This window comes from Eurosta solidaginis, unplaced genomic scaffold (assembly GCF_040869045.1).
Source record: "Eurosta solidaginis isolate ZX-2024a unplaced genomic scaffold, ASM4086904v1 ctg00000492.1, whole genome shotgun sequence".
NCBI lineage: Eukaryota > Metazoa > Arthropoda > Insecta > Diptera > Tephritidae > Eurosta > Eurosta solidaginis.
The window spans coordinates 400,251-407,214 of record NW_027136943.1 but is presented as its reverse complement, the minus strand read 5'-3'; the positions used below and the strand labels follow the sequence as shown (position 1 = coordinate 407,214).

The 6,964-nt window shown below is 37.8% G+C and overlaps 1 long non-coding RNA gene across 1 annotated transcript; it reads left to right on the top strand.

Annotated features, from left to right (window-relative positions):
* Window positions 1–576: 576 nt before the first annotated feature.
* Window positions 577–5,950, top strand: LOC137235842 (uncharacterized). The gene is made up of 3 exons (XR_010948065.1): window positions 577–1,468; window positions 1,536–1,766; window positions 5,784–5,950. It is a non-coding gene; the product is annotated as an uncharacterized lncRNA (long non-coding RNA).
* Window positions 5,951–6,964: the final 1,014 nt, after the last annotated feature.

Here is a 6,964-nt window from a genome sequence, read left to right as displayed (position 1 = left end):
CACGGGCTTTTAACCCCAGGACTTTTGGTGTGGCTGCTTTTGTACGGTGGAATGAGAAGTGAATCCATTTAATTTGAGGAAGATATTCTCTACCTTAAGGAAGCGGTGTAATATATTCCTTATAAAAATATTCGTATTTCATTCAAACGCTTTGAAGGGCCAGGTTTTCTTCTTCTACTCCTTTTCACGGCGATGAAGCAATAAACTACTTGCATTTTTACTTGCAGGACAACAATATGACGAGAAGATTAAATAGGCGAGTTGAAAGGTTAAATTGAATTGTTAATATTTTAATAAGAACATATATGTTTTTCGACAACAAAACTTTTTGACCCATGATTAACAACTAAGAATAAGAACTCAGACTTGCTGGACTGAAGAAATGTTCAGCAAAAGCCAATTGTGTTAAGTCCTCTTTTTACGAAATACCATATATACAAAGTTACAGGTCAAACAACCTAAATTTCTTGTAAAATGGCCTTGCTCGTTTTAAAAATTGTACTTTATTTTTTGTCAACATTTATTCATAACAATTTCATATTCTTTATCTTTTCAGGCGAAAACTCCTACACTTGCCAATGGCCAGAGTGTGAATGGCGGTTTGCGGGCTCCGACGAATTAACGCGCCATTAGCCGTGTTTTTTAACACGCGTATATACGTTTACGTTTACGGGTAAAAAAAAACGGCCATCGACAGTTGCGCATAGCCATATAAAATATTTGGCAGCACTGCCCCGCAAATGTCAAAATGCCACAAAAACTTGGCAGAACTGTATACGTATACATATTTTTTTGGTTTAATTATGACAGTTCATTACTTATTCCTGAAAACTTTAAAACGCAGAGAAAATATAATTACTGAGATGTTAATAAAATTCTTACAAGCTATCGCTTAACCTGATGTGTAAAAAGGAAAAATTCTTGTGCTTTGATTAGGAACTTCTAAATGACAGAACACCTTTCTGCGTTGGCGGCTTTAGCCCAAAATAATATTAAGCTATATAGAATCAACGGGATGGCCTAAAAGGTTTCATGTGGTCATATTAATTCGCTCCCGAGATGGTCGGGCTAGTACTTTAATGGTGCTTGTTCCCGGAACGTACCCGATCTGCATCCGGCAAAGGGCCAACAAAGTCCATAACGGGGAGTGTCATCGGTACAACAACAACAACATTTTTTATTTTCTGCTTTTCATTCATACGTATGTGCATTTTTAAATAATAAAAAAAGTGTTATATTAATTTAATAGATAACATCTCTGCCGGGGTGCGATTCAGCTCTGAATATGCCAAAATAAGAGGAAATCTACAATTAAGTGCAGATTCAAGTTTCATTTGGCAAGGATTTACCTGTAAACAAGGTACTTTCTACAACCAACATGCTTTGGAATACGGTACCAAACTGGTTGGATGTATTTCCCCAAAAAAAGGGTGGAACTACGCATCTTGGTTTGCCAGTATTTGCTTCGGTAATTTATATTTGTATTGATTAAAAATTGAATTGTAGATAATGTAATGTGAATTAAAATTGAATAGGTAGCCGAAGCAAAAAAGGCAACTGATCCGCATGCAACTGTTATTTATGTGCCGCCACCGGGAGCTGCTGCTGCTATCCTAGAAGCATTAGAAGCAGAAATTTCTTTGATTGTTTGCCTCACCAAAGGTGTGCCCTAACATGATATGGTTCGCGTTAAACACGCTGTCTTAAGGCAAAATAAATCGTGTCTAGTCAGATCCGATTGTCCAGGAATCATCACACCAGAAAGGGTAAGTAAATTGCCTACTATTTTAAATATATAAACAACGTGTATGAATTTGTTAGTATAATTTGTCATGTTTTGGTTGATAATCAACTGAAGAAAGTAAATACCAAAGATTTCGAAGTTCATGTAAATACCAATTGATTTCTTTAATTAGCGTTTGGAGAGTAAAATACATATGTATGTATGCATAGAACTGCATATAAAGGGCGGAGTTAATTAATTATGATCAGTAGATTTACAAGATTTTTGTCATTTTCCCTGCGTCGCCATTGTCATTACATTGCCCACAGCCAGTTAAAATTTTAGTAAATTTTGCTTTTTGCATTGCTGATTCACAAAATGGAAAGTTATATATCGAGCATTCCATGGAGAATGGTAAATTTTAGCAGACTTTCCCATTGCGGTCATTATTAATATTAAAACCCTAGAATGTTTATTGTACTTATATCAAAGTTCCCGAGATGATCGGGCTAGTACCTCAATGGTGCTTGTTACCGGAACGTAGATAGATAGATAATTTATTGAGGATTGCACAGTGACTTGCACATCTCCTTCACAGCACCTCATCCTAGTCGACTTCCTTGATGGACCCTAGCAGTGTTCTTGGCTTGAGGGATTAAATGTGGGAATACTCTGGCCATGGTGAGCCCATGAACTTACCCCTACGTCTTGAGATTGCGTCGCATTCTTGGAGGATATGGCTGTTTTCTGATCGACTACAAAATCGGCATGTGTTATTCGATAGTATGCCCACGTTCTGCATATGGCTGTTCAGTCTATAATGCCCTGTAAGAACAGCTCTTGCGATTTTTAGGTTATCTTGCGACAAGTCTATTATTGCCCTGTAGCGACTTGTGCTATAACCTCCAAACAGTATCTTAGATTTTCTGAAACCTGGCGTATTGCTCCAGTGTTCTTCTCTCTTCTCCCTCCCTTCTACTAATAAATGCCCCTGTAAACCAACTGGCAGGAACGCCTCGGGATCGATGGGTGATGCAGTTGCTGCCTCTGTTGTTGCTGTTGTAGCAGTGCTTCACCCCATCCTATAGATGTGACCGATCACAAATTATATTAATGATATAGTTAACGCTATTGAAGGTTGTGAAATTAAACTATTCGCTGATGATGCATTAATAATTATTAGTGAGAATAATATTAATCCTGCACTTTCTAAAATACAACATTAATTTAATAACCTGTATAAATGGTTGTGCGGAAATAGACTGAAACTTAATATAAATAAAACGAAATTTATGATAATAACAAGAAGGAACGTTAATGAGGACATAATTGGTTTAAAAATAAATGATGAAAGCATGCAAAAATTTGACAGTATAAAATATTTGGGAATTATAATTGATAACAAAATGAAGTTTGAAGAACATATAAACTACACAGTCCAGAAAGTTGCGACAAAAATTGGGGTTATGCAGAGAACATTCAAATATATTCAAAAAAAGTAAAAAATAATTATATATAAGTACATTATAGAACCGCACTTTTTAAACTGCCCATCTATTCTATTCATTGTGTCAGACAAAGAAATAGATAAACTTCAAAAGATGCAAAACAGATGTATGAGATTTATTCTTAAAAAACCTAGAGATACTCGTACGGCTGATATGTTGAGAAGTTTGAACTGGTTAAGTGTCAAGCAAAAGATTTTTTTTTCACGCTATGAAGTTTATATTTAATATGAAAAGTGAAAATGTACCTGAATATCTAAGTAAAAACGTAGTATTAGTTAAGCAAACACATAACATTAATACATGGAATAAACATAATTTCAAACTGCCTTTATTCAGAACTGAAATAGATCAGCAAAATATTTTTTATAAAAGTCTAAACAGTTTCAATGAACAGCCTATAGATATAAAGAGTTTTAATGAAATCGTAGCTTTTAAACCAAAACTTTATGAATATTGTAAAACCTTAGCAATAAGATAGTAAATTGTAATATAATTTAATTTATGAATTCGGCTTTTTTGCCGTAATAAATACATGAAATGAAATGAAAAATCAATATCCTCTAACGGAAGTCCAAGGAAACTTGCTGTTTCAACAGGGGGTGTTGGTTCCACAACACAAGTAAAGAGATGGTTGGTGTCATGTGGGGACACATTGCAAGCGGGTCATACATTTTGTATGTCGGGGTTGATTCTGGATAGATGAAAGTTTAGCCTGTTACAGTATCCAGAACGAAGTTCAGCCGGAGTGACTCGCATTTCCCTGGGGAGTATGCGTTCCTCTTCCGCAAATTTTGGGTACTGTTCTTTGAGTATTGTATTCACCGAGCAATTCCTGGCATAAAGGTCCGGCGCCTGTTTGTGGAGTTCACCAAGGACCTGCTTGTGTTTTTTTGTTTCATACGGCTGAGTTCTCAGGTGCCGTATTTCCTCAAATTGCTTACGGAGATGCCTCCTTAAGCCCCTTGCCGGTGTAGACTCATCAATCAGATGTCTGTTGGGATTCTCAGGTTTCTGGGTTTGCTTGGTTAGCATTTCATTTCTCTCTCTAATGGGGAGTATTCTCGCCTCATTATGTAGATGGTGTCTGGGGACATAAGAAGACAGCCCGTTGCGGTTCTGAGAGCAGTATTTTGGCAGGCCTGTAGCTTCTTCCAGTGAGTAGTTTTTAGGCTTCGCGACCATATAGGGGACGCGTAGCACGCAATCGGCTGGCCAATTGCTTTGTATGTGGTAATAAGCGTTTCTTTGTATTTCCTCCAAGTACTACCAGAAAGGTATTTGACGTTTTATTGCGGCTATGGATTTTCCGTACAATTGCGGCTGCATGCTCACCAAAATGTAGATCCTGATCGAAACTAGAAAGATCGAGGAGATAGCTATTTACCTCAGAAACTAATTCATCCATTGAAGGGCCAGGTCCCATTGCCATAATCGTGCAGTCGCCAGCATAGGAAATGATTGTAACTCCTTCTGGTGGGAAGGGAACCTTGATATGTAGAAATGAGATTAGGCGGGGATTGGACACCATCCTGGGGGACCACCAAGCGGGACCCGCAGGAGGTCAGAATATACCCGCGGTAGGTATGCCTGTCGTAAGAGGCGACTAAATTACCAGATTCAAGGGGCTGTACAGCGCAACCCTTCAGGTTGCCAGCGCAATATATAACTTCTCCAAACCAAATTGTCAACCTCACCTATCCGCGGCGAATCCTGTTTCACTAACAGACGAGGCTCTGGCGACCCCAAGCTCCTCATGGAACTTAGGGGTGGGGAGGGAGGGATGGCTTAACGTGGAGGGATGGTTTAACGTGGCCACATAAATCGTTCCCGAGATGATCGGGCTAGCAGCTTAATGGTGCTGTGTAACCGTAGCGTACCGAATCTGTATCCGGCAATGGACCATCACATCGATAACACTCCACAAAGCCTTCGGGGAGCAACCTTATCTCTACAACAACAACAACCCTCTTTTTAATTTTCCTTAGCTTTGAGATTTCGTTCCTAAATTGAACCGACGCTTGCTAACCATTCAGATAATTAGCAGTCCATCTGTTTAGAAAGGGGGGCATGTATGAGCCTAATATATATGTATGTCTTGGAGTAGCGTGCTGTGTTTGACTGTGTCAAAAGCTTTTGACAAGTCAAGTGCCGCGAGCACCGTCCTGTGATGGTGATATAGTCTATGCCCCATACAAACCGATGGTTCCGATAAGAAGCTTTTCGTCATTTCTGCCCCATTTTAAAAGCTACAAGTTTAAAATTTCATCAAATAGTTACGTATACGTCATATGTTGTTGAGATAAGTGATTCATAGCTATGTCATGCAGACCACAAGGAACGTGAAACTTTGTATTCTCACACAAATTACCTACTTTTTAATTTAATTTTTATCTAAAAATTTGCTTCCTTAGTTCAGCTCCGTTCATGAAAGGTATGTGCCGGCCTTCCTAGTTTTAATTGATGTTGAAGACGACAAAGTTGATAGTGCCCTAAAGTCAAAACTACCACTCATTACAATATTGTTATTTTAATAAGTTTTTTTTCTATTACAGCATCACCATAACAATAGTTATAATTCAATACGTGTATCCCCTACCAGTACGCTGAAGCGACAAGGATCTGATGAAAGCAATAAATATCCCTTGTAGGGAGTCTCGAAGGAAAGTTCATCCAGGAATCGAATATAAGCTAATTGCTAAGGACACAATAATTCCACTGCCTGGAGTTTTAGAGAACAAAAGTCCAAACACCAGACTTCCTTACTACACTAAAAACCTTTTTAAATTGCTGGCTTAATGTATGATTGAAAATCAGAATTTAAATGTATTTATTATATATAATAATCTCTTGTCATGGTTTAACTGGAACAACTCCTTCAAAAATTACTCAAACGAATTTTGTATGTATATATGGTAGGTATGCGAGAACGTAGCTAAATATATTTCATACTTTTGGGTAACCAGGGCCTGGCGATATCTACCTAAATATGGACCCCGGAGACCATACAGCGAGGGTTTACATACCCTTTCTCTGCTCTGGAGATAGAAAGCTATATATAAACCAGAGGTTCCACCAAGGATTTTTGTTTTGTTTTAACGATATGGGTTTCAAACGAAAGATATGAACAAATGATGGTTTTTATTTCAAAATCTTATTCTGCTCCGGAGGTATTGGCCTAAACTGGGGTCGAGATTAAAGGTAGACGTAGATGGTAAGGGCAACAGTAGAAACAGAGGCAAACTTAGAAAAGAAAAGGGTAAGAAGACATTAATGTGATGGAGGGAGACAGAAAATATTAACGTCAGGGTAGGATATTCCCTATTACGGATTCAAAAGCAGGCCTGGCGAATTTCCGATACGGTCGCCATCTAGAAACAAAAGCTGTGATATTGAACAAACACATCTACTCTATCCACAATTGTCTTTAACTTCATTCGAAAATACCATTCCTAGTGTAGTCATTTTTAGCTGATGGATTTTGGTATTAAGGCCCAAAACCGACCTATCGCAAAATAGAATGGTTTCCCAATGGCCCCGGTAACACTGATACAACGCTGAATACTATAACAGAAATAAAATTAAACTTGTATACTTTATTAAATTAACTGTTTTGTATGCAGTCTTAAAACAGGTACTGTGTCACACGATTGACAAAAATTAAAATTAATTCATTTAAATTTGCTGACTTTATGTATATACATTTATTTATTAGTATATCGACTGCTGAGTGGAA